Source organism: Schistocerca americana, chromosome 7 (genome assembly GCF_021461395.2).
Source record: "Schistocerca americana isolate TAMUIC-IGC-003095 chromosome 7, iqSchAmer2.1, whole genome shotgun sequence".
Taxonomy (NCBI): Eukaryota; Metazoa; Arthropoda; class Insecta; order Orthoptera; family Acrididae; genus Schistocerca; species Schistocerca americana.
In genome coordinates, this window is record NC_060125.1 from 344,890,375 (window position 1) to 344,907,825 (window position 17,451).

The 17,451-nt window shown below is 45.3% G+C and overlaps 1 non-coding gene across 1 annotated transcript; it reads left to right on the top strand.

Moving 5' to 3' along the window:
• Positions 1-7,574: 7,574 nt before the first annotated feature.
• On the top strand, positions 7,575-7,649 carry Trnas-cga. The gene has a single exon. It is a non-coding gene; the product is annotated as a tRNA-Ser (tRNA).
• The last annotated feature ends 9,802 nt before the right edge of the window (positions 7,650-17,451 follow it).

Genomic DNA, 17,451 nt, shown 5'->3' on the forward strand with positions numbered 1-17,451 from the left:
ACTACCCCTCCTGAAATGTGTGTGACATTGTAGTTCGTACCACCTGGAACCACTGGGCAACTTCAACTTCTAGATGTTTGTTTCTTCCGTATCTATCTTATCGCACTATCTGCAGCTACGTCCTGAAGAACAGGAAGTTTCACTGTAACCTCCATGACAAACTGTTTTGAGTTCGGTTGCATGCCATCACATTCCAGCAATTCTGATCGCCCCGTTACGTATAGTGTCCACTGTTCACTGTTCACATCCGATCACGGTTCAGAAATTATACGATGCCTGCATAAGGCCTACATAAAATGATACTTACTAGCGGGGGATACATCCTACAAGGAGACAGATAAATGCAAAGCAGCAGCGTGCGACATGTGAAAATCACAAGTCATTCCATCACTTACTCTGTAAACAGCGCATCAGTCGGGCATTGCGTACACAGCGACTGTGGATCCGCCACATGTTATATCCAGATCGGTGTTGAGATGCGGATCCACAATATGCCGCACATGGGGTAGATTTCGGAGGTGGATCCGTCACGCGCAATGTAAGAAGCATTGTTGGGATGCAGATCCACAATCTATCACATGCGGGTAGGAATTTCTCATGTGTTATGTATGAATGGGAGGTGCCACCACCTCATGCTTGCAGAAGCCGAACGGTTTGACATCTGAGGTACACGTCACTTATCGCTACCTCCAGTGTACTCAACGGACTGTGCTTGCACCCGTTGATAGCATTATTTCGGGAGTGGGTCAGTAGGCCTTCATATGCGCTATTTGAATAGTTTACGAGTACTCTGCTTGTATACACATCATTGCGCTGTGTTATTTAGGAGCAGTTTGTAGGTCTGCACTGAAATGTTTTCCGAAAATTAGGAGTTGTTTGGCTATTTGGACGTAAATGTTTTGCATTATTTACAAGCAGTTCGCATGTCTGTAGGCTGTGCGATGGGCTATTTTTAAGTGTTTATAATTAGCAAGTGTGTGTGTGTGTGTGTGTGCGTGTGTGTGTGTGTGTGTGTGTAGAGCATTACAAATGAGTTATGTAGGAGTGGTTTGCAGGTGTGTATGGCGTGGGACATGTCAGTGCGTGTGTTCTGTGATACATATACACCATCCCTAAATAAAGTACATTTGTTCCTCCATCAATGGGCCTAGTTCAGGGTGAGTCCTTTTACCAGGAACCCATAGGAAGAGGTTGCTTCCTGGAGGCTTAAGTTAGTGGTGATGAGCTTGTAAGATGGCAAGAACTATGCCCCTTACATGAAGTCATTAAAGATTACCTAACTCACGTTGAGCGAACAGTAGGGCTGAACAAAATGACTGACAAGGCACAATGCATCTTGTAGAGGGTTTAGTATGGACTTAGTGGAATAATTAATGTCAGGTGATGGTTTTAAAGTAATTCACATGACATGAAAACTTTGTGGAAATGAGTCGATTTACTGGACGCTAGTTTACCACAGGGAAGTATTTAGAGTTGACCGTGGCCGGCTGGGGAACGGCGAAGGGAAGCGACAATAGGCAGCTTAGGTTGGCTCAAGCTCTGAGAAAGCGGTAACGCGGCGCTGCCTTGAGCCGCCTTGAGATGAGTGACAGCATGGGTGGTTGACCTCGACCCCATGCTGATATGCCGGGAAGCAGATGGAGAACTTGTATGCCTGTTGATAAATGTCCACTGTCCAGTTTTCAGGGAAACATGCGAGAAAGCCGCTCAAAGCTACGGTGGAGTGCTCAACAGAGGTCAAAATATGCGTGTTCGTGACTATAGCAACTTGACGCTGAATTCATGGTCCACAGAGTCTGGAGTAAACCAGGTGAAGAGCGACAGAATGAAATACACCGGCCTCCGATGGGAACATAGGACCAAGGAATTTGAAGTACTCTCCTGGGAGTCAGAATTCTGGAAAAGTTGGTGTTTGTGCAGACGCTAACCTTGATGGGTGGCCTGGGGGGAGCTAAATAGAAGAAGTTGAGAGGAAGGGAAATTTTGTGAGAATTTGTTCACTTCCCAGAGCAGGCATTGCTGGGAAGCGATGCATAATTAACACGACTTGCGCTGCAATTGGTGTAAGTGATTTTGCTGGAGGGGAAACCGAGGCGAAGAGCGGACTGGAAGAAGTCTCAGTAGAGGTCTTCCATTCCCAGCTTGCCTAGAGTCCGGATGTGGCGTTCTTTACTCAGCTTGTCTGTGAAAGAGTGAGCATCTCTGCAGTTTAGGACTTAGCAAACGGAACGATTGAGCTTGGAGATAGAAAGTTTTGGTTCAGCTACGTACTGAGCAAGATAGCTAGGAGTGCGAAGACGAGTGCAGCCTTGCAGCACCACGGGGTCGGCTGACGTCCGCATAACGAGATCGCTCCGCCACGCTGTATTCGGTGATATTGCGCCCGCTCCGGCCATTGATTAATTTGCTGGATCACGTCGGCAAAGTTTCCACGAGGGTTTCATGGGCCATGTATTGTAGAATACTTCTCGCACTTCGCATTACGTCTGGGTCAGTCGATAGGAATTACTTTTGATTTATCTCACTTTACTCCACGCAAACGCAATTTATTACCACTGCCTGTTAGGAGAGTCATGTAATGTGATGATTGAAGGTCATGAGTTAAAATAAATCTGTGCTAATCGACTGCATCTGTTTTCAATCAAGTAGTTGAAATCCCAAGTCACTTTCTTAATTAATTTCATGTTCAACATTTGCATCTGTCTTCAATAGCTGAATATAATATCAATGTGCACCCCTTTCTAATTAAAAGGGATCAATTCTGAACCAATTAATGTCAACACTGCCACCGCAGTTCAATCAGGAGTCACAGGGCCTTATTACTTTCTTTGCGTTATCCGACATTGCGACAGTTTTGCACTCTCTGTTGATCTGTTAGTCAATTACCTGGGGTGAACACACACCAAAACCAGATAAGTGATGGGTGGTGTATTACAAGCTTCGTTTTCAACAATTTTCTTAGGTTGGTAGAGGAAGCGCAAGTGACCTTTCTTTACTGCCAGAATTCAAACTCGGCACTGGTTACTAGGAAAAGGTGGCGGTCTCGACCATGAAAGTAGTTGAAATTGGATAATTGAACCGCTTGTCATACTTAAATGAAATTGTAAATTGAACTATTTAATATGATTAAAATTGAAATGCAATTAAGTACTTAGGCAATTGATAGCTTAGATGCATGATGTGGGTGTTAGCATATTTACTGAAGACTATGTCCGGCACGTGTATGGAGGCGGCAGTCGAGGGTGTGTGACGTAAGCGGTCAGGCGCCTGTGGGGCGGCGGCACATGACCGGCTATAGCGCAAGTGCAAGAGAGCAGACGATCTTGAGCAGGTTAACTTAGTGAGAGCATTCTTTGTCGAGCACGCCACATGATGGACTGGCGGTTGTGTGACGCCAGGGCAGATTCCACTCTCCAGCAAGGAACTTTGGCGCCAAGTGTGTTCTTTTTCCGACACAAAACCACGGGGTGGATAGTTAACCAACCATTGTGGCATCAGAATCGGGAGGTTAGAAAGAGCAAAACATGTTTAGTGGTCTGAGCAGCTGACCGACCTTCGTGAGGTAGGCATAGACAGGCACCAACCTGTCCAGCAAAACAAATTTGGCGCCAAAAGTGTGGCAGTGCGTTCTATGTCGACCACGTGGTGGATCGCTAACAGATGGACGGTTCTGTGACGTCGGCATCGGCGGGTTCCAGCGTGCCCAGCGAAAACATGTTTACAGGATCCAGCGGCTCATGCGGTCCGAGCAGCCGCTGGACCAGTGGCGAACTACCACTGACCGGTGGCGCCAGGGGTAGCCTCCTCTGCTGGCGGCAATTTGAACTAAGTCAGTTGGAGTTTTTACCTAGTGGCGAGCGCACTAGGTGTCACTGCGATCTCGAGGATGTGTACTAAGTTTGTAGGAGAACAAGTAATGACTGTACTGCTTGAAATAAAGACTTCAGTCCTTTTTCCTTGCGATATGAGAGGATGTGGATTACGTTAGTACAAGTGCAGTTTATTATTTGATACCATTTTGACAGGTTAGCAATGAAAAAAGTGACAGTCAAAGTTTGTAGGATGTGGACTATTTCATACAGGTGATAGATTATGGTCTTGGAATTTGAACTTGTGACAGATTTTTGTTATGGATGTAACGCAAATGGCTTTCTTCCCACCGAAATCGGACATCTTGGATAAATAGTAAATGATAATAATAATAAACAGAAGTACAGTTTTCGAGACATTATCGTGTTGGGATTTGAATTTGGTGCAGTTTTCTAGTGGAAGTAGGCCAATAATAACAAATAATAATAATTATTATAAATGATAATAAATGATAATGAATGATAATAAATGATAATGAATAATAATGAATAATATTAAAGACAAGTATGGTTTTGCAGCCATTATCATGTTGGAATTTGAATTTGGTGCCTATTTTTTCTGGAGGATTAGGTTAGTGGACATAGCAAAATTGACCTATTTTCCGGCCAAAATTCAAATTTCGTGCCAATTTTCTGGGGGCTAGGTTAGTGGTGGTAGCCCAATTAGCCTATTTTCCATGCCAAAACCCGCCAACTTGAATAACGTCAAGGTGGCACTCTCTGGTGGCAGAGGTATGAACTAACACAGTTGGACTCCGGACCTTGTAGCAAACACATGTGCATGGTGTAAATAATAATAAATAATAATAAAGGCAAGTATGGTTTTGCAGCCATTGTCCTGTTGGAATTTGAATTTGGCACCTATTTTTTCTGGAGGGTTAGGTTAGAGGACATAGCTCAATTGACCTAATTTCCGGCCAAAATTCAAACTTCCCGCCATTTTTCTGGGTTTTATGTTAGTGGACATACCCCAATTGACCTATTTTCCCGCCAAAATCCGCCATCTTGAATTATTTCATGCGCTGTTGCCAAGTCTACACACACCCATCTTGGATGACGTCATCACCACCATCTTGAATAAATTTGGCAACAATGCAGAGTGGAACAGAACACAGGTAGTCCTACTACTTACGTAAGCATCCTGTCTAACCACATGCATCCACTCATGTCCATTGTGCTTTCCGACGGAGTAAGGCAATTCCAGCGAGACAATGCAACATCCCACTTCCATAATTGCTACAGAGTGGCTCCAGGAACACTCTTCTGATTTTAAACACTTAGCTGGCCACCAAACTTCCCAGACATGAATATTATTGAGCATTTCTGGGATTCCTTAAGGATTTTAGGATAGCCCTGCAGGATTCATGGTGTCAGTTCCGTCCAGCACTACTTCAGACATTAGACGAGTCCATGCCTCGTCGTATTGCGGCACTTCTGTGTTCTCGCAGGGGCCCTGCACGATGTTAGGCGGGTATACCAGCTTCTTTGGCTGTTCAGCGTACATACATCCCATAGAAGGTTGATCTTTACATCTCCCGCCTGTCGCCCTCCTTACGCACGTGGACGGCTCCCCCCGTCGGAGGTTAGAGTTCTCGCTCGGGCATGGGTGTGTGTGTGTGTGTGTGTGTGTGTGTGTGTGTGTGTTTTGTCCTTAGCGTAAGTCAGGTTAAGTTAGATTAATTAGTGTGTACGCCTAGGGACCGATGACCTCAGCAGTTTGGTTCCATAGTCCTTACCACAAATTTCCAATTTTATGCACATGGAGGGTCACTGGTAGCTAATATTTCTCCTGTCATAACTGTTAACACAACACTTTCAAATAGGCTAACGACTGAACTTGCGACCTCGAACTCAAGGTGTTTCTTTTTAGATGTAACAAATCCACTACAGAGTCTGCTCACACAGGCCTTGTCCGTTCTGTGTTAGAGTATTGCTGTGCGGTATGGGATCCTTACCAGAAACGATTGACAGAAGACATAGAAAAAGTTCAAAGATGGGTTGTTCGTTTTGTATTATTGCGAAATAGTGGAAAGAATGTTACGAATATGACACGCGAGTTGGGGTGGCAGTCATTCAAACAAAGACGTTCTTTGTTGCACCGATATCTTTTCACGAAATTTACACCTTCAACTTTCTCTTTGAATGCGAAAACATGTTGTTGACACACACTTAGATAATGAGAAATGATTGTCGTAATAAGAGAAATCAGAGTTCGCAAGGAAAGATTTGCATGTTCATTTTTCCTTCGCGCTGTTCGAATGTGGAACGGTACAGAAATAGTTCCAAAGTCAAACACTTGAGTGCGAATTGTAGAGTAGTCATGTAGATGTAGGTACAGAATAGCGTTCAATACACTGCACTGAACTACTGATACGATAAAAGATCGGCACGATAGAGAATAAAACGGCAAAATAAGTGCAGCTCAAATTAAAGAGAATCAAGCGTTGGCCTTGATGGAGCGTAATGAATGCAGATGTATTCAGGGAGCGCGGCGAGCACGTGCCCGCCTCATCTGCTGGCGACCCCCCCCCCCCCCCACCCGGCCGTCACCCGGCCGCCCCCTCTGTCATGGCGCCCAGACGCGTGGGCCGCGCCTCCCCGGGCGCCGGGGTCAATTGTCGTTTCCTGACACGACACGAGACGCGCCTAATGCCGAGCACGCGCACGGATTTGACGAGCAGGGGGACAATCTTGGCCGGCGGCCGAGGCGGAACCGCGCCGGTCTCTGATTCCACGCTGGACCAGTCGCCCGCTGTGGCCCTGCAAAGGAACGCACTTTGTCGCTCGACTGCACTTTTAACTTCGGAATCACGTGCGAGCGTGTGCTTCTAAGACGGATGTCGCCATTAATAAACACTTGTTCGGGTATAAAACACTAAGGGTTTCGTGGCCACTGGTTGACGTGCGGCCTACTCGCTTTTGTCTCGGAATTTGTTCAGTGACTTTTCTGACGTTTCGCCACCACGAGTCGCCGGCGTTGTTAGACATTCACCCTGAATTGCTGGTGGCGGGCTCGAGTCGAAATCACGGCCAGAGATTAATCGCTATCTGACGACCATGTTTTAGTGGAAATCAATAAGGGCTGTGTCCACTCATCGCTTTCTCACAGCTCTGCTAGGGACGTTTTCAACGAAGGGTCAGAATATCTGTGGAGGATGGAAGACCATTCTTCCTCGAGAGCCGAAAGCAGGTAGGTAGTGAAACTTCCTGGCAGATTAAAACTGTGTGCCCGACCGAGACTCGAACTCGGGACCTTTGCCTTTCGCGGGCAAGTGCTCTACCAACTGAGCTACCGAAGCACGACTCACGCCCGGTACTCACAGCTTTACTTCTGCCAGTACCTCGTCTCCCACCTTCCAAACTTTACAGAAGCTCTCCTGCGAACCTTGCAGAACTAGCACTCCTGAAAGAAAGGATATTGCGGAGACATGGCTTAGCCACAGCCTGGGGGATGTTTCCAGAATGAGATTTCCACTCTGCAGCGGAGTGTGCGCTGATATGAAACTTCCTGGCAGATTAAAACTGTGTGCCCGACCGAGACTCGAACTCGGGACCTTTGCCTTTCGCGGGCAAGTGCTCTCCGCAATATCCTTTCTTTCAGGAGTGCTAGTTCTGCAAGGTTCGCAGGAGAGCTTCTGTAAAGTTTGGAAGGTAGGAGACGAGGTACTGGCAGAAGTAAAGCTGTGAGTACCGGGCGTGAGTCGTGCTTCGGTAGCTCAGTTGGTAGAGCACTTGCCCGCGAAAGGCAAAGGTCCCGAGTTCGAGTCTCGGTCGGGGACACAGTTTTAATCTGCCAGGAAGTTTCATATCAGCGCACACTCCCCTGCAGAGTGAAAATCTCATTCTGGAAACATCCCCCAGGCTGTGGCTAAGCCATGTCTCCGCAATATCCTTCCTTTCAGGAGTGCTAGTTCTGCAAGGTTCGCAGGAGAGCTTCTGTAAAGTTTGGAAGGTAGGAGACGAGGTACTGGCAGAAGTAAAGCTGTGAGTACCGGGCGTGAGTCGTGCTTCGGTAGCTCAGTTGGTAGAGCACTTGCCCGCGAAAGGCAAAGGTCCCGAGTTCGAGTCTCGGTCGGGCACACAGTTTTAATCTGCCAGGAAGTTTCATATCAGCGCACACTCCGCTGCAGAGTGAAAATCTCATTCTGGAAACATCCCCCAGGCTGTGGCTAAGCCATGTCTCCGCAATATCCTTTCTTTCAGGAGTGCTAGTTCTGCAAGGTTCGCAGGAGAGCTTCTGTAAAGTTTGGAAGGTAGGAGACGAGGTACTGGCAGAAGTAAAGCTGTGAGTACCGGGCGTGAGTCGTGCTTCGGTAGCTCAGTTGGTAGAGCACTTGCCCGCGAAAGGCAAAGGTCCCGAGTTCGAGTCTCGGTCGGGCACACAGTTTTAATCTGCCAGGAAGTTTCATATCAGCGCACACTCCGCTGCAGAGTGAAAATCTCATTCTTCAGATAGGTAGTGATGATGGACACTGAGGTTTGGAGGTAAGTCGACGGCCTAACTGATACAAAGCTGTTCCATTTGTTTCGGGTCGGCCAGGCAAGGCCAGTTAACTTCAGGAACGTTACTGTTTACAAACCATTGCCTCACAGTTGCTACTTTATGCCAGCGTGCATTGTCATGGTGAGGCTATCACTAACCGTCTGTGAACTGTTCCTCTTCTCCATTTAGCGTTATCTTAACTGCAATAAGGGGACCACACCCTAACCATGAGAAATAACCCCATACCGTAACACTACCACCTCTGTACTTCAGTGGTGGCACTAAACGTGAAAGCAGGTAACATTCTCCAGGTATTTACCAAACCCACACCATTCCATGTAATTGGAGCAGGGTATAACTTGACAAGAAGAAGGGACAGTATGATAGGACGTCTATTAAGACATCAGGGAATAACTTCCTTGGCACTAGAGTGACCTGTAGAGGGTGAAAACTGTAAAGGAAGATTGGACTACATGCAGCATGTAACTGAAAACGTAGGTAGCCAATGCTACTCTGAGATGAAAAGGTTGCCAAACAAGAGGAATTCTTGGCGGACCGCATCAACCTGTCGGAAGACAGATGACCCAAAAGAAAGGGTTGTTCATCACTCCACATCATTCGTTTCAAGAGATCCACTATCTACCGGTGTCGCTCTTTACACCGCCCCAGGATTCGCTTAGCACTGACTGCAGAGATGTCTGCCTTATGAGGAGATGTTTGGCTATTGTGCCCTTTCTTTTAACTCCCTAGGCACAGTCATTGTGCTAGCTTTACCGCTGGTAGCACTTTCGAATTCTTGAATGATTCCTTCCGCTGATTTCTTGCGACATCCTATGGCCACCCTCCGCAATGTTTGACGGTCCTTATCTGTCAGCTTTTTTATTTTTTTTTATGTGGCTGCCTGTGCCTGGTCTTATTTTAACTGTGCTTGTTTCTTCACGTTTCCATTTCACTATCACATCATCAACAGTCAACTTGGGCAGCTTTATAAGGGGTGAAATTCTCCTAATGGATTTATTACTCAGGTGACGTCCAGTGACTAATCCATGTTCGAAGTCACAGAGCTGATGAATGCGTGGGTCTCTTCTTTCACACATATAATAATGGGCAATGTATCCACAACGTTCAGTTGCGATGCTTGTTCGACCTCCAGCAGAAAACTAAAATTAGCGACCGTGGAGGACATGGACGTGGACTCTGTATAGGTGCCACTATGTGAGAGTGTGAGCAGCCGGGAACGTGTCGGGATAGTCCGCGCATTTGCGATAAACACTGTTTCCAATGGCAGAGTGGTTAACGCAACTGCCTAGTGACCAGGAGACCCCAGTTTCGAGTGCCAGTCCGCACGCATGTCACTCGTCGCTGCTGATTCCGCGTAAAGCCGCAATGTAGCTGATGTCATTAATTCACTTTCCTTTACTATCTACCCCCACCATCTCCAATTCGCATAAAATGAAAATTAGTGATCTTGTGCTGCAAGCAATATAACACTCATAGAGCCGGAAGGGATGATGTCCCATCAGAGCATTCACGGTCAGAAACAGAGAGTTCCGTCTGTTGTCTGAGCCGAGCGTACCACGCCTGACCATCATTTCAGCACTCGACACTGGTCTGTAGGTATTGGGGGAACTACTACAAAATAAGCTTTCGTCTGTTTTATTTGAGTACCAGCACACGTTCAAGGAGAATTACCAGAATTTCAGTGTAACAATCGAAGAGAAATGACACATTTTCAGTGCGATTTACGGCTCACATTCAAGGAGAAATGCCTAAAATTAGTGTGTTATTTACAGTGTGCTGTAGCACATTAGCACACGATAGCCAGCCAGCTGCCACTGCAAGTCGCAGTGCAAGTACTTCAACTACATCACTGGGAATGTTGTATGCTTCAACTTCTGGATGGCTCAAACAGAAAAATCCAGATGTTAAAGATCACGTGATCTTAGAGGCCAAGGTACTGACACCGGTCGATCTTCCCAAGGCGTCACAAGTTGCTTAACATATGTGCTAACTAGGGAAATACATTGGTGTCCCAAATTCAAGCAACATACTGCTGCTTCCCCGTCCTGTGTCTCATTCACGACATAGTCATACAAACTGTCAACAAATGCGTTACGATCGTGTTCTGCAAGGAAGATGACATTCCGATCAACGGACAATCACGCCAGCAATGGCGTCAAGGCACCTATCAGCGGGGTAGGATTTGCAGGGCAGTTCCACATCCACAGTCGCTGTGTGCACAGTCACAGACGGTGTAGTATGTGTAACACCTCCGTTTTTTATCCCGACCTGATCTGATCGAATAGCAGCCCAATATTTGTTATTAACATGATCGTGAACCTAACAGAGCTGGTAATGGGAATTAACTGCTATGGAAGTTGTTACAGTTCGTCCTGTTTAATATTATAATACTGAATGTATGGTAATAAGGAACACCAACACAGTTTTACTAATTACGAACTTATATTCTTCTCAAAACACAAAAAGGAGACACCTTCGTCATACATATCTAATTACAGCTAATCGCAGCACAGGCTTTCTTCATTTGTCATTATCGTCACACGCTATCCATCACTGCATCCAATACTGCAATCCAAGGTTAGGCCGGCGCGGTAGAAGCGAAACTAAATATCGGCACTAGTAACGTCACTGATCATTTTTATAAAGATACTTCATCACTTTCCCGATATTTATTTATTATTTAGGGGTCTAACCACGGCGATGGTGACACCCTTCTCGGTTAAAAAAAATCCTGTATTCCAATAATGGCCTCCACACACACACCATTCCCGCCAACCACTCTGGCGCATCTCGACACTCGCTCTCGCAACACGTCACAATCGATTGTTCGCCCTATCGACCGGTGCCGAGTGCAAAGTTATTGTAAGGGCCTACGGACCCCTTACATATGGCACAGAGAAGACGCCTACAGACTCTCTGCTATGGAGGCCCATAGGAATAATGGAAGCAGGAGAGTCGCAAACTGATGTGGCCCGATGGCTTAATGTGAACCTTTCTGTTGTTTCTCGGATGATGCGAAAATTTGTAGAGACCGAAAATGTATCCTGGAGACCAGGACATGGCCGAGCATGTGTGACATCAGAAAGAGTGGATCGTTATTTGGCTGTAAGGGCATGACAGTACCGCCTAAGTACTGCATCGCAACTGCTATCTGACCTCGGAGCATCCCCTGGACGTTTTGTATCGAGGCAAACGGCTTCAGCAGAGTGTCCTTTACTGTTAGAGACCTGCTGTATCTTCACAGAAGGGAACGTCTAGAGTGTAGTCGTCAAAATGCCACCTGGACGGTCTAACGGTGGGCCAATGTTCTTTTCACAGATGAGTCCCAATTTGGTCTGGAGAGTGATTCTTGACGGATTCGAACCTGGAGGGTGCTTGGAAACGAATTCGAGACCCAAACATTGAGGAAAGAGATCGATATCAGGGAGGATCTACAAGTGAATCAACAAGATTTAACTGCTGTCAGATTTTGGTATCTTATGTACAGTTGCGAGATGCTGTGGACCCAGAGATCACAGATGGACAATAATGTTCGACCTCAAAGAGCATGGGTGTGAGCCGTGCTCACTCCCAACTATGCGTTTTTGTGAACTTCGTTGTCTATCTGTGTTTGGTTTCCCGCCCTTGCTGCGGTTACGTCGTGGTTCTTCTTCCTTCTACATGTGGCAGCAGTGAGGTGTATCGATATGTTCGCCGTGTACCATCTTTGGTTTGGTGCATATATTTTCCGGCTAGGGGTTCGAGGCAGTCGGTAGGTTGCTGCGGACGAGGGAAGTTGTCTCCACGCGGTGCAGTCGGCTGGGGCCGCTGGTAGCCCCTGCGTTGTGTCGGAGCGTGTTGGGCTGTCCGATGGCTACGAGCTTCGTGGTTCACCGACCCAGGACGTCAAAGTTGAGTAGTGGGTTCAACTACTCAAGCCACGTCCACTCATGTTGTGGTGGTTCGTTTCGGTGGTTTGCTGTTGGGGAGGTTTTCCTGTGAGCAACACCAAGTGTTTCTACTGCTGAAATTTAGCCGCCATGCGGTGCAATTAACTATTTTGGTCGACTACAATTTGAGCGCACCAATGGAATTTTCTATCTTGTGGCCGTTAGTGTTCTGGTTACCTGCACTGGGCACTGACGTAAATTCAGACAGTGTTCTTTTGAGTGAAGTTAACTATATTACCGGGTTTCAAATTCAAGTGTACAGCGGAACTTTCTGCCTACTGGCCGTTAGTGTTCCGATTACCTGACCTGGCCACTAACGTAATTTCAGGCAGCGTCCTTTCCTCACCTGTTGTCGCTGTCCAACATGGTGTGTAATTTTGACAGCTAATACATACTCCATTGTGGATTATCACGTTTGTAACCTTTCCGGTTTGAGTTCTCATGTACTGATTGACGGGAAGCAAGTCGTTGTGTCAATCGGTCCATGGCTGTCGGGTTCCGACCGATCAAGTATAGTTGCCGGCCAGAGTGGCCGAGCGGTTCTAGGCGCTTCAGTCTGGAACCGCGCGACCGCTACGGTCGCAGGTTCGAATCCTGCCTAGAGCATGGATGTGTGTGATGTCCTTAGGTTGGTTAGGTTTAAGTAGTTCTAAGTTCTAGGGAACTGATGAACTCAGATGTTGAGTTCCATAGCGCTCAGAGCCATCTGAACCAAGTACAGTTGGGCTCACCACCTGTCTCGCCTAAGTAAACGAGGGCAGACCGATCTCCCTGGAAGCCTTCTGAGTGCCACCGGTGTTTTATTATCTGTTGTCAGCTATTTTAAATCTTAGGCTTATGGTTATTTTTTTATTTTCTTAAAAATTTTGCAAAATTAATTCTTAAATTTATCTTTTAAGCTTAAACATTTCGGACTTCTGCCTTTAAAAATTATGGTAATATATTTTAAAATTTTGAAACTTAGTTGTGGCCTTCATCCATTGGTACTGTACCTTGCGTATGTATGTCTATCTGCTTAGCCTTTCCATGTAGCCGTGATTCGTTTCTTTATTTATCTGATTTGCCTCTTTAATTGCATTTTAATCTTGCTGATTTTTAAGATGTCTTGTTGTTAAACATTATGGCCTTCTGCCTTTAAAAGTCTATATTAATATATTCTAAAAGTTTTGAAATTTAATTGCGGCCCTCAGTCATTTGTATTGCACTTTGCATATGTTTGCTGGTTTTTAAAATTATTTTATTGCTATCTTAATTGGATTTTTATCTTGTTGATTTGTTAAGATTTCTTATTTGGAGGCCTTCAGTCGTGAAAGAGTTGCATTCGTTAAATGTCCGGCATCTTCAGACCAATGAGTAAGAACCACAGTAGTGGTTGAAACCGGTCACCATAATAAATAAATTGTGATCAAGACTGTTTTTGATAGTAAATAGCCCTATATCTGCTTGAGACAAGAACGCGAAATGTTTCTTCGTTGCAATCGACGAGCTTTCGCCAACTTAGCTGAATTTAAAAGGCGGTGGGATTTGCACAACAAGTGTGTGGCTGTTCGCATCACTTGATTAGTCAGCACTACTCCTACGCTGGTGTCGACGCTACAGGCACGAATAACGGGCGATGCGCACTGTGCGAGACTGCTGGACCACCCGAAGGGAGGCTCGGCTGGTCGGCCGACAAGCTCAAGCAGCTCCAATTGCTTCATTGTTCGCCATCCAGCCAGAGGTGGAAACGCCGTTCCCTGTCACAGACTCTGCCCGCGGCACTGCCTGGCTCTTCCCACACGAACTTCTGTGTCCTAATGTTTATTATTTGTCCTACCACTGACAACCACATGATGATGATGATGATGAGTCCCATACTTCTTTACAGAGCGTAGGGGAGCGACGCGGGAGACCCACGCCGCCTTACTAGGCAAGGTCCTAGTGGAGGTGGTTTGCCATTGCCTTCCTCCGACGGTGATGGGGATGAATGATGATGATGAAGACGATACAAGAACACCCAGTCATCTCGAGGAAGGAAAAATCCCTGACCCCGCCGGGAATCGAACCCGGGACCTCGTGCTCGGGAAGCAAGAACGCTACCGCGAGACCACGAGCTGCGGACGACAACCACATTCCAATGCCTCTATTTGCTATGGTGAGATGGAAGGTTACACTATTCTGCTATAAGAGGCAACCAGTCTGCTATTATTCGCTGCCTCTCATCTGAGTTTCGTGAAAGCGGGAGGGGAGGAGCAGTCGGTGCACAATCGCTTACAAAATAAAACTCAAAACTGTCGAAAATCGTGTTATTTTATCCGTGCTGGACCTTGTTGTTGGTGAAGAACGCAACGAGCCACAAATACTTTTAATAAGCTTTATTTTAATTAAGACCAAGGCGAACGGATAGCGTTGCCACATGGACAGTCTGAATCTCCGCCTTCCACTTCAGAGTGCGTCACACACGCGGAGAGGATAATGTTCTTGCTGACTGCCTTAGTTGTATGTTCGAAGGAGACGACAAAGAGCTGTCGAGTGAGTAGAAATCGGTCAGTGCGAAACAGAGGTCATTAGCAGTCTATGTATATCTTATAAAAATGTAAGTGTGTCTCTATGTTCAATATCTCCTCCTGAACTAATGGATCGATTTGTGTCAAACTTTGTACACGTATGACTCTCTGTCTGGAAAGAAGTATTTTGGGGGTAATAACTACCTGCAATTTTGTTAGGTTACAATTTTTTTGGGCTACAATAAAAAGAAGAGTAACGCACGGCGCTCAGGTAACCAGATTATATTCGTCCAGCATTTGGAAATGAGAACACTTAGACTTTCAACAAACTTTACACTTTACACATAATTTCAAACCTTAACAAAACTTTTTCTCGTTAATTCCCCCCCCCCCCCCTCCCACTGTCACACACACGCAAACACGAAACGAGGAAAGAAAAAAAGTTTATCGCTTACATTTTCGCTGTTCATGCAACAGAACTGTCGCATCAGGCATGACGTTTTAATTTGGTAGTTCTTAGTACTGACTCAGTTCGGAATATATTTGGCAGACAGCTTTCACATGTACCACTGAACATACCTGCAAAATTTTATCATTGTACGATACATAGTTCAGAAGATACGGTGTCACAATCACTGAGATGCGTGAAAAACTAGGTCTCCTTAAGAGGGAGCACGAATCTACATTCACGTATGTGGTACTGTACTAATAGCAATGTATATAGTGTAGCTCATGTAAGCCCTCCCTCAAACCTGTCATGTTATATCTTCACAGATCCGATGGTGGCAACTTTAGTGTGTTGAAACCGGTTATCCAGTAAACAGTATTTAAGCGATCTTGGCTTTTGAATTATTTCTACAACAGAATGATCGCCCCACTACGCACTACGTGTTCACTGCAAAATATGGATTTTAATGCTTTCTCATTGCCAAGAAAAAAAAGCTGGAAAAGAAGCCAAATGACTGTGAAGAAAGCAGTTCTTCTGAGCCCCAGCTAAGCCACTAATTTCCAGAGTTAGCTCTAAGAAATCTGATTTGACAACACTGAGCCTAGCAACGCTTGTGTGTTTTTTTTTATCTGTGCGCGGTGGAGGCAACCCTTGTGCAAACTTTAAGAACATCGAGATACAGTGCCTAAGAATGATTGTACTGCTTCACTTGCTTTAACAAATATTGTTGAGAATAAACCACTTAATCGACCAGCTCTCTCAAGCTTCTGTCACTCCGTTTCACTTTTCTTGCTATTGTGACTTTGCTTTTTACAGTCGCCCTGCTTCGACCATCATCAGTTATTTTGCTACCTACTACGTTTAGTGTCTTGTAACTCAGAGGCTTTTCTCTAACACAGAAGATGCGTGGGAAAGCCACAACTGAAGCTCGGTGCTGTTTCCTAAGAAAGTGAGTTACTAGCCACAATTAATTTACATTTCCGATCACAGATTCGGATTAATAGTGAAATTTCGAATCTAGTGATATCAGTAACGGATTAATCAAGTTATTAATGATGGGCTGAGAGTACAAGTGATGCAAGTGCTTGTTGAGGGAAATTGAGTAAATCAAAGTTAAATGGCCATTTACAGATTATCAAACAGTGCTAAATCCAGGTTGGAATATCAACAACAGAAGGAAAGAACAAATTTCTACATACCGTAAAGATGGAAAGTTGCAGGCAGACATAACGAAAAGACACTTCCACATTAGCTTTCGGCCAAAGCCTCTGTCAGAAAAGGGACCACAAAGAAAAGAACCCACATACACATTCATTCACACAGGTAAGCACACCTTACGCACACGTGACTGCCGTTTCCGGCAGCTCGGATTGGAACTGCTGTGACCGAAAGCTATTGTGTAAGTGTCTTTTGGTTGTGTCTGTCTGCCACTTAACGTGTCATCTTTACGATGAGTAGCAATCTATCTTTTCCTTATATTACTTATAAATTATTTGAGTTCCTATCGAAACATCAGATATTTCTTTCCTAATGGTCGGTTAGTTCAAAAAAATGGCTCTGTGCACTATGCGACTTAACATCTGAGGTCATCAGTCGCCTAGAACTTAGAACTAATTAAACCTAACGAACCTAAGGACATCGCACACATCCATGCCCGAGGCAGGATTCGAAGCTGCGATCGTAGCGGTCGCTCGGTTCCAGACTGTAGCGCCTAGAACCACACGGCGGTCAGTTAGTCTGTATATAGTTCTAGGTATGGTTAGTGATTGCACGACCCCTGCATTATTTTTATAATACATTAAAAATACTTATAGTCTTGCGTCTTACTACTTTTAGTGTAAAATAAGTATAATAGCAAAAGCATTTTATTTACTGTAATTTGAAGATCTGTTTTTGGTACGATACACATGATTTACGTACATAATGGAATATATTATCAGTATGAAAAAAGAATATGTTAGTAATTAAAGCAAAATTAACATAAAAAGCTGAAAAGCAAGACGTAAATAGCAAAAAAATAACATTTTTCTCTCCAGGTTTTAAAGTTTCACGGGGTGACCAATCACTTTTAGTCCAGTGCTCTTCTCTGGCTCTACTATCCCAAAAGCATAAGAAGCATGGGTATTTAGTATAGCCTGCCTGCTGACCCAAAAGCATCGTGAGCATTTTGAAGTCCCCACAAACCATCCATCGATGGTCCTGATATTTGATTTTT